The sequence below is a fragment of the Protopterus annectens genome, chromosome 3.part0 (genome assembly GCF_019279795.1).
Source record: "Protopterus annectens isolate FY-2018-M chromosome 3.part0, PAN1.0, whole genome shotgun sequence".
NCBI classification, from domain to species: domain Eukaryota; kingdom Metazoa; phylum Chordata; order Ceratodontiformes; family Protopteridae; genus Protopterus; species Protopterus annectens.
This window is the reverse complement of record NC_056731.1, coordinates 1,082,880,312-1,082,896,804: the sequence shown is the minus strand read 5'-3', so window position 1 is coordinate 1,082,896,804 and position 16,493 is coordinate 1,082,880,312.

Genomic DNA, 16,493 nt, shown 5'->3' with positions numbered 1-16,493 from the left:
TAATGTTACAATGCTGTTATGTTCTGTTACCAGAGAAATAAGGACTTAAAATGTTTATGATTCCTTATAAACACACAAGGAAAACTGGGGAGATGAGGTTTATAAAACTATATAAAACAGTGGTGCTTCTATTACTAAAGATTAAGAATACAAATAGAAAATGACTAGGGAGGACATACAGTGATACTAAGAGGAAGGGTGTAATTTCCAGTTGTTTTACTCAATGTGATTACTTCATTAATGATGTAAGCAGATTAGCTGTTTTAAAATTGTATAAGCAATTGAGCACAAATATTAGGTATATTCAGAAATGCAGCACTCTTGAAGAATTAATCAGCACAAGAAGTTATGCTAGATTTTGTAATGTCAAAGACGGTTGGGTCATTATTATGGACCCTTAACTAGAGAAGATAACTTTTGGATTAATAAATAACTATGCAGCATTTAAACAAAAGGATGTACTTTTCTAAGAAATATTGTCTTTTGGATCAAAATTATGTTCAGGAATTCAATATAATTTATGAGTAAGAAAGTAGTTATGCTAGATATTGTGCTATCAAAGAAGGTTGGATAGTTATTATGGACCCTAAAATAGAGAAGGTAGCTGTTAGATTAGTATATAGATATGCTATAGTTAAATAAAAGGCTTCATCAATATGTTTATTGCAACTGAATATCTTTATTGCCATATTTGTAAACGTATGAAACAAGTAAACGTTTAGTCGACCAACTAAAGAAAATATAGCAAATAAACACTTGAAGCAAATGGGTTCTACCAAGAAGAAACAAATAGGTGATAATATAATTCACACCTTTATTGCACAACGATTAAGTGCTTTCATCCACTGAAATGTGAACTTCATCAGAATACATGTTGTAATTAATTATTCGTTTAAATACCCTTCGTTTTGGCACCCAAAATGCTAATAATAAAATCTGTGCACCATTTAAAGTGAATCTACCCATATTACATATAAACAATACTATAATAAAATAAAAAACATATCAAATCACATATAAAACAAATAGAAATTATATACTGACTGTACATTTCATATATTAACAGTACTGTACTATTAAATATTTGTAAAAGTAGTGGAACATTGACAAGAAGAAATGGTCAGTGCTAGAAAATGAATATGATATTGTCTGCTAATTGTGGGGTGAATAGAAATTAAATATATGCTAGAGATTAATTAGAAATGGAACTGATTTTGTAATTTTTGTATATATTAAATGTTACTAATAATGGTAGAAAAATGTAGGTTACTTGGAACATTTGGCAATGCAGACTACTACTAGAGATAACAACATGAGTGCAAAACAAAGTAAAGGGGTGAAAATATTTAAAATAAATGAAAGGAGAGAAAAGACTAACTAATAAATGAGCTAAGCTGATGGTGTTATGACTAGAAACAGAAAGATCTTCATGGGAAGTTTATAAAGATATGTACCCCTTTTATAAAAACTGATATACATGGTGGTTTGCCTGGAATAAAAAAAAAACAAAAACAAATTATTTCAAGACAAAATGCTAGATTTGATGAATTAATGAATTAATATCAACTTTTATAAAATAGTAAATATATATTCTGACTGAGGAAAGAAAAAGAAATATATGAATTCAATTAAGTAAACACAAAAATTGTGTTAAATAGACAAGAATATATTTTAAAGGCTCAAAAGAGGAGGTAATTCCTTTCTGACAAAAAGGTAAAGTCAGAAGAAGTGCAGTTCAATTGGAGACTACAGATAGAACAATGGAACATACACAGGAAGAAATAACAGAGTAGATACAAATGTGTATGACAGCATTGCATAAAATGGAGGAAATATAACATGAAACAGCTTCAGGTTAAAAAATATGAATAAAGATTATAAAGAAAAATTATACAACAACATATCTTAGATGAGTTGGAAGATGTTTTAAATATATTAAAACTTGAAAGTTTACTTGCAATAGATAGAATAATTTTTTATGTGAAGTGGTTATGAAGGAGCAAAATATTGAATGAATGATTTACTGTGGGAGTGTAAAATAGTAGAATTTTTGATGGAAAGTATAATTTGATTCATGTGTAAAATGAAAAGATAAAAATGGTGACATATATTACAATATGCAACATAATTATAAAATAATCATGACATTTTTAATGTAGGAATTTAACATACATGTTAGAAAAGTCTTGAATACAGTTGCATATGGTGTTCCAAAAATTCAAATACCAAGATAATCATACTAAAATTAATTAACGGACAGCGCTGTGAATAACTCATGTATGATGTCTCCAATACTTTTGACAATTTCTATCATAAACGCATATAGAAAATATATCCATATAGTTCAGAAGAAAAAGTAGTTATATTGCTGATTATGAAAAAGTGTTAGCAGAGTTATATATGGATGGCTAAGTGAGCAAATAATTTTAAGGAAAGAGGTAAAACAGAAGTGCTCTGTGAGTTCTGTATTATTTAGTTTAGTAATGAATGCGTTGACAGAAAAATTTTATAAAAGGTTTGAACATGTTGATTAGCAATATTTACCTGAGATTCGGTTACATCTTTGCTCAATTAGAAAGAACTGGAGTTTCAGATGAAGCAATGCATATTTGAATAAAGGAAACACATTAGAGTTAGGAAAATAAAGTAAATTTGATAGGAATGTATTTCTCTCTGGGTATATATTTGTATTAGACATTAACTTTTGGAAAAAATAAACTGACTGGAAAACAGTGGTATCATAAAGTGTGTGAATTGCATAACTACTATGCAGAAAGTATAGAAAACATGACACCCAATTATCCCATGTTCTGTCCCTGAACCTAACTGGGCAATACTTTCTTAATACAGCTAGAACTGCCCTCACAGCCTTCAAACCTGGAGCTTCTACCTCTGCTAGCCATCTGCATTTAAGATGTGAAACTTGTCAATATATTCACCCTGCCAAATCTTTTGTTTCACTGCCACAAGGATGTGCATTGTGATAGACCTTGCTCTTCTGACAACAAAATCTGCATGCTCTGCTAGTCTTCTACCCACTCCTTTATAGCCTGAACATCTCCACCCTTATGGCTAAACTGTCCACAGGAAATTTCATCAAGCTGTCCTCATCTTTATCAATGCCTGTTTCACTTTAAGTTAAGCAGTTTTTTACATTCTAACTGCCCTGATAACGTTACCTCATCTAATGCAAGGTTACCCTCATTTAAAAGTTTCTGGAGTCACAACCTACCTTCAACATATAAAGCATGTAATAATCCCATTAAATATTCATCCACTAATTATGTGTTCTCCACTGTACTAATAACAGCTTTGTCAATAACATTACCTGCATTGGGCTGTGGCTTCACAATATCTCCCATGCTGGTTTTAACTTCTCTTCCCTCCCACTTTGGAGGGGGGGGGGGTCTTCCTCTGCCACCTTCTTTTGTTTGCGTCTCTTGATTGGTTATGATGTTCTCACCTTCAGTCTGTGAAACTTTTGAGGCTTGTTGGAAAAAATTCCACTGCCTAGATGCAATGCCATTCCACATTCTCTATAACTTCTTGATGTTCACCATCCTGAAAGAATAAACAAGAACATTAGATATTATATTAATCACCTGTCCCTCACTTCTTATGCACCTAAAAAAAAAAAAAAAATAAAAAAAAAATAAATAAAAACAGGGTCCCACCCCTTGTTTACTTCTACTGCCACTAGGTACTGTTCTCTGCTCTGTTATTTTTTGATATAATTCATTCTCCATAGATGTCATATACCAACAGCTTCATAAAAGTATCTTGTGCATTTGTGGCCACCTACAACTAACTTCATCTTTATCTTGGGTGGTAATTGTTAATTAGAAGGAGAAAATCAAACTCATTATCTATAATGAAACAGAGCTAGAGTCTCCAAAATATTACTCACAGAAACGCTCCCGAAATATCATGGGCTGTGGTTCACTGAGAGGACAGGGATTTGAAAGAATAGTGTTAAAGGTATCCCACCTATTTTGCACTCATTTGAAGTTACCACATCATGGGTTGGGTGGTATGACTCTTTCACCAAGGCTGATGAATTGACAGACACCATTTTATTATTAGTAGTGGTTGTTGTCCAGGTCACTGCCGATTATGGATTACTTTGTTACTCTGTAGTACTGAGCTTCTTTCTCCATTTCTGTCTTTGCCTGTAATAAGCTGAAAATTCAGATAGAGAGGATAGGGTACAGTTGCTCATACAATTAGATATAGATAGGAAAAATTTAGATGGTTTGACATATTAATCTTTAATCATCTTATCTGCTCAATTGGATATTTTTGTTTCCCTATGAAATTATATATGTCTCGCATATTTAACTTTTAATAGAACTAATCAATGTCTTTCTTTAAGTAATGTATTTTTATCAACTACCTTTAAAAGCTTGTGCTGATTTATTTATTAATTTATTTATTAATTGTTAAATGGCTACTTACTGCTAAGTATGACAAGCTGTGTGTATCTACTACTGACAGGCCTGGCTGCTCTGCTATACAGTGCCACCTGTGTTTAAAACTACCTGAATTATTTCTCACAAGTTGAACAATAACTGGAGTTCTTCAGTCAAGTAATTTGGATTGGGGGTAGTGTTCTACCTTGGGTCAGGGCAGAAACCTATAGTACTGAGAAATATTACAAAATCTCTCTGAAAGGTATTTTTATGTGTAAATGTGTGTTTCTGCATGTGCATGTGTCTGTGCCTGCATGTTTGTGTGTGTGTGTATGTGCATGTGTTCATGGATGGTGTGTTACATTCACTTGTGTGTGTGTGTTTGCATATGTGAGCTTTTTTATTTGTGTGTGTATGAATGAATAAAATTATGAATAAATGTTGTCACAATATAATGAGAAAAATGGGTTACTAGTATTGGGTTGTGGCCCAAGATTCATGCTCATACCCTCCCACTACTTTTAAATGTCATTTATGAAATAGCATAACAGTAGAACAAGTAGCATATATATCGCTAGGATTACTATTAGCCTGACACTGTCCAGTCCTATCCATCTAGAGCTGCCTACCAAATGAACTGAGGAGAATTGCAACTTATACAAACTTTCACTTTTCCCCACTACTAGACTCACACCATAGTTACCAACATAAAACATGCAGTAGTAGTCACCAAGCAGAATTTCTAGTTACCTTCCCAAATCTCCTTTAACCTTCAGTGAATATATATGTCTATAAGCATCATCACCAAATTATTTTGACTTTTAACTTTTAATACTAGTGTTCATATCTGATCTGTAAAGTGCATTTGGTGATCTCTGCTATGGAGAACTAGCTTCAGCATAGTGTTTTATTTAACTTATTGCCCTATTTGCTGCAAAGTCACCGTAAGGACAGATTCAGAAATCAACAATGATATGGGACCAGGAAACCTCATTGATAACATGTTGATTTTTAGACACAAAGTCAAAATCTTGACAAATAATTTAAACTATCACAGAAAAGCAGTCAAGATACAAACACAATACAATGTAGAGAAACACTAACTTTACCTCAGTACTGATCATTTCTTATCTGTAATCATGAATTGTAAGGGGGGAATGTGTCTATAATGATAAGGTGAGTTTAAAGTATGACAAGTAGTACTATGCTTTTTTACAAGTGAAGCAGATGGCTTTGTGTTATTAGAGGCTAAACACTAGTAAACTACTTTCATATATCGTTTTCTTAGCAATATTCCATAGATGGTCTAGGTTTCTTGAGTCAGAAAAACGAGTAAGGAAAACTAAAAATGGATGTTTCTTATTGTAGGATGACCTACTGATGATTTCCACCTGTGGCTTCATTGCAGTAAACAGAATAGGGCTTAGACCTTAGGTACAATTGTCATTGCTATTATTATTATTATTATAGGTGAACAAGACTGCAGGACAGGAACAGAACACAGTCAGATACAACTGCAACTGTTGTAATGTAACTATTTACAATGTATAATACACCTTCAATAAACCTTCAATGCTTCATCTGCCAGAAGTCATTGGTGAACTGATACTTGCCAGTGATACCAATCGGAAAATCCAGCATCAGTACTTTGATCACCCCAACAGAAAAATCTATGAGTCACAGAAAACAACACATTTTCTATCTCTCTCTCTCTGTTTTTTTTTTTTTTTTTTTGCATGGGGGTCACAGTATGACTGTTCATATTATCTATGCTCATACTACTGAAGAGAGAGAACATGGAATGGCAGACTAAATTACCAGTGTAGTTTACAGTACTGTTTTGAGTAACAGAATGTAAAGACAAAAAGGAAGACATCTGAAAGAATAGAATACATATGCAGCATTCTTTTTCCGACCAGGGGCTCATGGCTTTGTGTTTATGCTCCTTATAATGCTGCCAACAATTTCGTTGCAGGTCACTCAGCTGCAGAATGGTGGTTGCTCATCTCTTCTGCAGTGTGATTCTCAAAGAAAGTGCACTCCATTCTGCTTCAGACTGATATTAAAATAAAACTGCTGAGAAGGGTTTATTGAACTGGTAGAATACATCTGGTGCTGCAGCTGTATGACATGAGAAAAAAAGACTTCAGTTCTGCACTGCAAACAAGGCATCTTTGGGGGCAACAAACATAATCTTCATAAGAATAAATGACTTTTCTCTAATTGGAGCACCAGCAGAGCACACTACAACAGGAGTCAAGGGCATGTAATCAGAGATTTTAGCAGCATGGACCTTAGAGCTCGGCAACAGTCAGGAGCCGGTAATTGTGGTGTTTCTTCAATTGTCAAGTGTGCACAATGGAAAATAACTGCAAAATATGCTGCTGAACTGTGTAATTCAAAAACTGCTGCACAAAGGAATAATTCATGTATTCTTATCTGAGGAACTGAAATATGTACTTTAATATGATACATCTGCAATAATTTCTCTTCTTTGTGACACAATATAATTACAGCCATAGGGTCCTATGTACTCCCACCTGCCTGTAGATTTGAGACACAATAATTATATTTTGTCTGCTTGTGGGAGAAAGAGACCACTCTGTCTTCCGCTGTTTATCTCCACAGATGAATATAAATGCCTTAGTTTTGGAAGGGCAGCAATCTTAACACTAAAATTCTAAATATTTACATTAATCATCATAGCTATTACTTTATTTGTACGTTTTGTTGAAACAGAAATCATTTTCACATGTTGTGGATAATAACATTGCCATTTTATAAGAGAGGTCTAAACATCCTTGGTCAACATTTTAGGAATGGTTACTGTCCTGTATCTGAGGAGAAATGCTGGAAATTAGTATTTACAAAACAGATACTGACACAGCTACATCTTCGCGACACTGAGAAAGCATGACAAAATTATAAATGCTGAATATGATCTTACACTGATGAAGGAATATTTCAGCATAATTAAGACAACTTAATAGCTGTAAGTAAGGATTAGATCTTGGAAGTAGCTGTCCAGTGGAAAATAACACACATGGAAAGAAAAACAGAAGGAGACTAAACGATATTGTATAAACACTATGAAACAGCATGCAAAAGGTGTGCAGAGTATTAGGAGATATTATGTGACATGAACAGAATGTACTATCATTCAAAGGCATTAGCCTCTTATACATTGGCTTCATTAACCCAGTCCTGGAAATTATTAGCTATATGGCAAGATACATTATACTTTGAGTAGTAAACTGTCACAAGGCATTATCCTACATCCAAGTCCAAATCAGATTAAAAAGGTCTTTCAGATTCCCTAAAGCATGTATGCTAATGGAAAATTTTGCAACACCTGAATCAGAGGAGAAAACATTGTTGAGCATGCCTGTAGGTGAGTTTAGAAGAAGATGGGACCCTAAACAAATAACTCCATAGCAATCCCCCATGCCATCCCCACAGCCCTCTGACCCTGCCCAACCCTTTCCTACTGCCACCCTTAACAATTAAACTGCATAGCCTTCTGCAGTCCCAAGCACTTCCCATCCTAATCTCAATATCCCATTACCAGAAACATCTTCATCATGCCTTAGTTGTTTCATACTTTTATTTTGAGTAAGTGTTTATAGATAAATACACAGTTTTGGCCTTTTACTCCAAGAATGACTGGTGCACTAGTCCAGTGATGTAGAGGCATAAAGGTCTGACACAAACCAGCTGACCCAGATTTGATTACCAACTCAGGTGACTGACAGCATAACAGGGGTGGATGAGCATTGACATCCCAGGTGGAAGGGCAGTTCTCTGGGCACCTCCTGTGACAATCCCTAATGGTGGCTGCAAATATCATTATTAGAAAGCATGGTCCAAAGGGGGGATAGGATGGTGACATTGCTGAGCCATTTTGAAGGTCAATGTTAAATTCTGCACTTCTCCATTATACACCCATCCCTCAGACATTACTATGGGAACTGGAAGGAGGAGTGACCAATTGGATAGATCAATGAAACCCCCTCAGTGAATGTTGTTGACTTGATCCCAAAAACTCCCTTAAGGTCAGTGCCAGCCCCAGCCCTATTAGATGTCTGGGGGTTAGGAGGAGACTGGTATACCTAGTGATGGACATGGAGGTACTAGGTAAGGAGCCATAGGATTATGCAAAGGAGAGATAAATCCACCAAAAAATAAAAGAAGGATGAGTGCTATGCATATTTTTCTGTAGCACTGCAAATATTAAATTCATATTCATTATAGACAGAAGCCAAGGAGTGGAAAACACTATGACTCTGCATAGATACAAAACATGAGTAAGTGGGGGTGGGGTGGGATAGATGGGTGCTAGTTTGGACTGGGCAGATACAAAGGAAGTGAGGCAGACAGGATGGGCTAAGGAACAGAAGCATAGAACAAGAACAAAAGCTCTCTTTACCACACAGGCAGACAACAAAGAACCCATCCACTATCCCCTTGTGGGTTCATGTTGATCCATCGAAGGCAGTTTATATGAAGGCAAATAACCAAAATAATTTTGCAGAAACTGATTTCAGCCAGCATTGATTTTTTTTTTTTGCAGGGGGTAAGCCCCCTGCACCCCACCATGTATGGGAAGAACACCTCACCCCTCTGAAATTATATATACCAACTCCGATGTCACACAGCAGTGGAGAAAAAGGCAATCTCCACTTTCATCATAAGTGGTTTATGCAAACTGGCTTCAGTTTCTTTATATTTGCAGAAATCACCTTTGATGGACTCACATGACCCTCCCATATATCCAAAAGATAAGAAAAGAAGCTATGGTACGGTAGGCAATAAATCTTGCTGATCCAAAAAGGATGATTGGGAATGAATTTGTTAATTTTTCCTGAGGAGATATTCAAGCTTTTGTCTCCACTGACAAGTTGTTGGGAAAGGTATATTAGGCTCCTAACTGGAAGGTTAGTCTTGAATGATGGGAAGAGCATAGACTCATACATCCTGTCAGTTTGTTCACCATAGCTCTTGCCAACTCCAATATGTACAACCGTAATTGTAGAGGAAGGACTGGGATCCAACAGAATGCAAGAAATTACTGTTATTTTTTTTATTTTTTTTATTTTAGATGAAGTGTTTATAGTCAAGACACTGAATTAAATGTGATCATTCCATACTCTGTGTTCTGTACACATTGTTAATTGTTAATTTCAGTTGTATTGTCATCATCACTAACATTTTTGGTTCAATTTCTGGAGAGTTACCTTCTTTGAGGAGTCTGCATATTTGCCATGTATTAGTGTGGATACTGCTCAGTCTTTTAGTATCTCCAAAACACATAGCATTGGACTGGTGTGGTTCCAAGTAGCCCTCAGGTATGTGCACATTGTGTCTGTCTCAGTGATAATGTATATCATGCGGTAGTCTTTTTATACAGAAATTCTGCCTTAAACCCATTACCTGATAGTGTAGGCTCTATTTTTATGACTGAGCTACTAACTTAACCCCACTACTTGATAGGAAAGTCACACTCTCAGGGACTCTAAAATGGCTAAACGTGTAACAAAAATGAATAAAATGTTGTCTATAAATGAATGCATGGCTATATCTGCATATTTCATCTATATTTGAAGGCAATAGATAATTATGATTAGTACAGAGATTTTTACTTTATAGCCCAACAACTGCCTTTACACATAAAAAAAATACATGCTGAGCATCAACTAATTTTAAGCCACCTTGCTATGAAGCCCTTAAAGGACAGACTGCAGTGTTCTAAAGTCTTAAAGTAGAAACAACAAGCCTCAAAGGAAATACTTTCAAAGACCTCTGAAGCTGAAGGGCAAACACCAGTCACAACCAAAGTGACACATAGCTCACAACACCAGTGTGCCACCCAACAACAGCCCCTAAGGCAAGACAATGTAACCAATACTTTAATCATAGGTGACTCTATAGTCAGGCACACTGATGTCCCACTCACCAAGCTGAACAAGGAGAAAATTACAGTCAGCTGCCTGTCAGGTGCCAGGATCCACCACATAATACATGCACTCAAGTCACTCTACAAAAAGTATAAATACGACTCTGTCATTGTCCATGTTGGAGTGAATGACATGAGATGTACCTCCCTGGACTACATAAAAAGAGACATGGAAGAGCTTTTGGATTATGTGGCCCAGGCAGGTATGACCCTAGCCCTGAGTAGCATCCTGCCTTCACCCAGAATGATACCACAGTATAAGGACAAAATGATTGACTTCAACAATTGGCTAAGCTTCTGGTGTCATTCAAAGGGGATCCAATATCTCCCTGCCTGGAAAGTCATGATCGACAAACCACGATGCTTTGGCAGAGATGGTCTTTACCTGTCACCCCTGGGATTCAGGTTACTGGCTAAAGCTCTTGCCACCCCTATAGTGCCTTTTTTAGGCAAGGTTCAAAGGACAAAACCACCACCACAACAGATACAAGCATGCGAAATCTGAAGGTAATGCGACTCAATTCTAGATGTCTAAACCTCAAAATACATGCTCTCGAGGCACTCCTAAAAATGGAGAACATCGATATCTGTGCAGTAACTGAGACCTGGTTCAAGGCTCCAGAGAGCACCCCTGCAATACCAGGCTACAACTCTTACCACACTTTTCGGCCACCAAACCATGACTGAAACACTAAAGGTGGAGGAGTGTCCATATTCACCAAGGATATTCACACCTCCAGGCTAGTTGCCCAACACAATGTATCTAAAATTCTCCAGATGTAACTAACACTAGGTAAGACTGCAATCCAAATTGTAGCTTGCTACAGATCCCCCACCATGCCCCATGATTCTCACTATACCTTTCTAGGCATGCTGGAAAATATTAAGATACAACCAAACACCCTAATACTGGGTGATTTCAACTACCCTACCATTAACTGGGAAAACTACACGGGTACCAACACCTTTTCCCAACGGTTCTTGGAATTCATAAATTCCAACGCCCTGGATCAACTAATCCATTGTCCCACCAGGGGCTCCAATATCATAGACCTGGTCATTACCAACATGGAAGATAAATGCTCCACACCAGTGGTCACCCATTCATTGGTCAGGACTGACCATAAGCAAATCACCCTTGACATCCACATCCCACCACCACCACCACCTCCCCCAGAAAGGAAACCTCCGTAAAAAAAACTTCTCCAAAGCCAGCTTCATGCTACTCAAGTCAGAAGTGAAAACTTCATGACATCCATGCAGATGGGATTTGAAAGTTCGACTACTGAATCCTACACTAAGGCACTGTACGAGCACATCCACTCATGCATGAATCGTGCCATCCAAAATAGAACCAAGATGCTCTCCTCTAAAAAAAGGAAGCCAATCTGGTGGTCCTCTGCCATAAAAAAACTATGCAAAAGAAGGAAGGAACTGTTACAGAAAAGAGGAGAATCACAGGATGCAAAAAACTCCCTTACCAGCCTCAGTAAGAAGCTGAGATCCCTCATAAAATCCTCCAAAGCTAGTTAAGAAAATAAAGTTGCCAAAGATTCCAAAGACAATCACAATGCATTGTATAGCTATGTCAAGAATCTAAATGGCAATGCTCAGATCTTCTCTGAGCTACAATAGAATGGCATTAAATATACTGATCCCAAGGATATTGCCAATATCCTAGCAGATCAATTTAGTGCCAACTTCACCCCCCCCACCCCCTAAAGAGCCCATCTCAATACCAAAAGATTGCCAAATTCCGGTAATCACGGCCATGCAGGAAGAAACCGCACTCTCCAAAGCTAAGAATATGGCATCCATGGGACCAGATGACATCCCGGGCTGTGTACTACATGAACTACAAAATGAACTGGCACCTCACCTAAGTGTCATGTTTAATCACAACCTCACCTCAGGCTTTGTGCCCACTGAGTGGGGCACAGCTACAGTTAACCCACTCCACAAGGGGGGATCCACCTTGGATCCCAGGAACTACCATCCCATCATTCTGATGAGGCTGATCTGCAAGGGCATGGAACGCATTATCATGGAACTTATAAACAAAGACATTGACAACCTTCAAACACTGGACCCCACCCAGTTTGGGATCATGAAGGGCTGATCTTGTCTCCTGTACCTGATTGAATTCTTCAAATCAGTCTTCAAAGCTGTGGACAAGGGTAAGGCAGTCCACACAGCCTATCTGGACCTCGCCAAGGCGTTCAACACCACCCCCCACTCTGGAATCATAGATAAACTTACTAAGCTGGGCATAAATCCCTATGTCACTCGATGAGTTGCCAACTGGCTTACTGACAGAACCCAGACTATAAACGCAGCCGACTCCAAGACCAGCTCCAGAAAAGTGACAAGTGGAGTACCTCAGGGTTTAGTCCCGGGACCGCTCTTGTTTGGCATCTACTTCTCTGAAGTACAGGCTAACACTAAGGGACTCTGGCTAATAAAGTTCGCAGATGACTGCAAACTGGGAGCCATTATTGAATCCACAAATGATGTGGATACTCTACAAAATGGCCTTACAGAAACAGGTGCTTGGTGCCAGAGCCATGGGCTCAGGCTTAATGCCAAGAAATGTATAGTTATCCCCTTTGGGAAAAAACATGTACCCATGAATTACCACATAGGTGGCAGTACACTAAACACCGAAAGTGTGATGAGAGACTTAGGGACCCAGGTGAACAGTGGTCTCACCTTCGATAGAATCCTTCTATGAGGCACACCTCATCACTGAGGGCTTTTCATCCAGAAAAAAGGAGGTCATTGTCCCACTGTACTCTTCCCTCATTAGACCCATTATAGAGTACAATGCCCTGTTTGGTATGTACCTCACAAGACATCTGCAACAGCTGGAAAGGCCGCAGAAATACCTCACTAAAAGAGTCACAGGCCTAAAGCAGATGCCCTATGCTCACTGTCTATAAAAACTCCAGCTATACTCTGTGGCATATCATCTACTCAGAGGAGATCTCTGCTTAACATACAAGGTGATGTCAAACTCTAAGCTGTTGAACATGCTCCACTTAAAAAAATGCCAGTCCTTCAGAGCCACACACTCCAGGGATCTAAATGTTGTCATCACAATGAACAAAACATACTGGAGGGATAGGTTCCTGACCCAGAGTCTCCCTATACTCTGGAATAGACTGCCCATACATGTCAAGCAGTGCACCTCCTTGGCCCTCTACAAAAGGAACCTTGACGATTGGATGAGAGATAGGAAATTCACCCTGGGGATCATGTCAGTTGCCCTGCTAGGCAGGGGCCCAGGGAAGTAAATATTGTGGGAAGAAATATCCAGGGAATTGTTATGGCTAGGCTTCTATAGACCCTAGGGCCAATAGCCTAGTACCAACCTATGAACCTATGAACCTATGACCATATGACAGTCGAACTTTCAAACGTTCAATTATCTAATACAGACACTAAATTAAAACTTAGAGTAGTACAATAAAATGCAAAATTCATTGTTCATGTATCACAGAAAAATAATATCAAACTCTGGCTGATGAACAGGAACATTTAAAGAATAAAAGTGAGTTTACAAACCTCAAAAAAGAATCAATCACACAAATATCTGCAGAGTTCTAGCTCAACACCACTCTCTCTAGCACAGCGTGTTTTAGTTTTCAGTCATGTTATCTGCATGTACAAGTCAAAAATGAAAACTACAAAACCCATAATGGCAGTATCCTAACGAATAGTAAAATGCATTCACCTACCAGCTTCATATGACACTACTATGGCAGTAATAATATAGCAATAACCCATGCCTGGGTGTGGGTAATGCGGGATTTACCCACGGTTGGCGTGGTTTGGTCCCGAGGGCAAAGCCCGAGGGACCAAACAAAGACAACCGTGGGTAAATCCCGCATTACCTACACCCAGAAGTGGGTTATTGCTATTATACTATGACATTATTTAAGAAAAGAAATAATTACTTTTCTTAAATAATGGCATTGTATAATGCCTCTTTGCTGCCCTTCCGCAGCTGTCTGGTATCCGCAGCAGTTCTGATGTACTGCGCATGCCTACGCAGTACATCAGAGCTGTGGCCAAAAGCAACAGAGAAAGCAAGATCTCCGTTGCTTTTTACACACTGTGTCGCTATGTTAAAGGAGTTTAACATAGCGAGACAGCTTTAAAAAAAGCAACGGAGATCTCCGTTGCTTTTTTTAAACCTGTGTCGCTATGTTAAACTCCTTTAACATAGCGAGACAGTGTTTTTAAAAAGACTTATACTAATGGAAAAAGTCTGGGCGACCGGACCTTTTTCCATTAGTATAAGTCGATTTACAACATGCATGCTGGCCAATCAGCGTGCACGTTTTGGAATATTAATGGGGGGTCATGGTATAATCTCTTATTTTAACCCAACAGCTGCTCAGTGTTAACTACAATCACAGTACAAGGTAGAGTAAAGGAGAGATACATTTTTATTTAAAATGGAGAAGGTTAAGAACCATGAAAACGACTGTTGAGATGAGAAGGGGATGCAGAGAGAGAGTGATAGAGAGAGAGAGAGAGAGAGAGACAGACAGACAGACAGACATTTCAAAACATGGAAAAGAGTGTGGAAAACTACAGGAAGTGAAAGCCAAATATGGTGTATGGGGTAGCATTCAAACAGAACACTAAGCAACTGTTGCTTTGATTCATCAATCTGTACAGCACTGAATACTGATTGTTTAGCTAAATTTAAAAAATAAAATTAAATAATAAAAATTAACAAAACCCCCTTAAAAATAGGTGCATAGTTCACCTATGTTTAAAATAAGCTGTAAATGCCAGAATGATGAACTTTGAAGTCTACATTGTGTTCAGCACTAGTTTAAAACTTCAAAGGATCAGAGTTGACCAGAGCAGTTAATATTTATTTTGTCATTGAAATGGCTCCTATCCACCAATCTTGGTGCTGCAGCTTATAGAAGGTAGAAAGTCCAATTGCCTGACTTACTTGGTTTGATAGGCAGGTGAAGACTGCCTTAGGTACCAGAGGAAATGAGGGACCGATAGTGGAATTACAAACAGTTAGACCTGGGTGCAAAACCCGGCTAGGGAACAACTGAACAGCAGCAGTACCTGTGTAGAAGAAAGGCCTGCCAATCTTGTTTTGTAGTATGCTGCAAGAAACGTATGAGGGTCTTACCATAGTGTCACAGTGAGTCAATTTCAACTTGGGGGCAATTACTTGCGTCCTTGCTTTTACTGTTGTGTGCATGCCATTCCATGCATACATAAAGATGGCTCAAAACATCAGCTCCTTAAAATGATTTATGTGTGTTTTTGTTGATCAGATCAACATCTTGTTCATTTTGTACATGTAGTTGTGAAAGTGCATGCTAAAAACATTTCTACCTTTGATGCATTCAGTGTTATGTGTGACACACATGTAGCAATGTGATATTGGTGAACTTAGGGGTCTATTGAGTCAACATTTATGATGACTGATACTATATGTATTACATGGATAAGATAAATGCGTATAATAGCTTTGACAAACTTGCAGAGTTGTGGACATAACCAAATTCGGATGGTTCTGCCAAATGGCTATGCCTTCTGTCAGTCAATGGTCATACTACATCAGGAATGGGTAATGAGATTTATTTTTATTAAAAGGTAACAATATTAATTTACATTAAATCTTTCTGACTAATCTGTTCCTGGCACAGAATGTATTCAATAGACTTACATCACTGGCATAGCTTCACATAGGGGAAGGCGTAATCTATCTTCTGGTGTAATGTCACATGAGGAGGGGGTGGATTTGGAATATAGTAGCAGCTTTGAGATGTAAGACGACAGATTCTCTCTGTAATACTACAGTGAACCATATGGCATCTCACAGTTTGTTTTCTGTACAGCAACAGTGTCTCTTTTAAAGGGATTTTTTCCTGCTGCACTTTTTTGGGGGAAATGTGTTTGTTATTACATATATGCATGTCTGCTATGGGCAGTGCACCATCATATGCAGTCTGCTTGTTTTCTAGTTATTGTTTAAAATTATTATTACTTTTGATTTTTGTTTGTGTTCTAAAATATGTGGCATCGTTTCTGGATTATATTGCTGTATTTTCTATGTGTGTGGGTGGTCATAGATATTTAATGTAGACTGA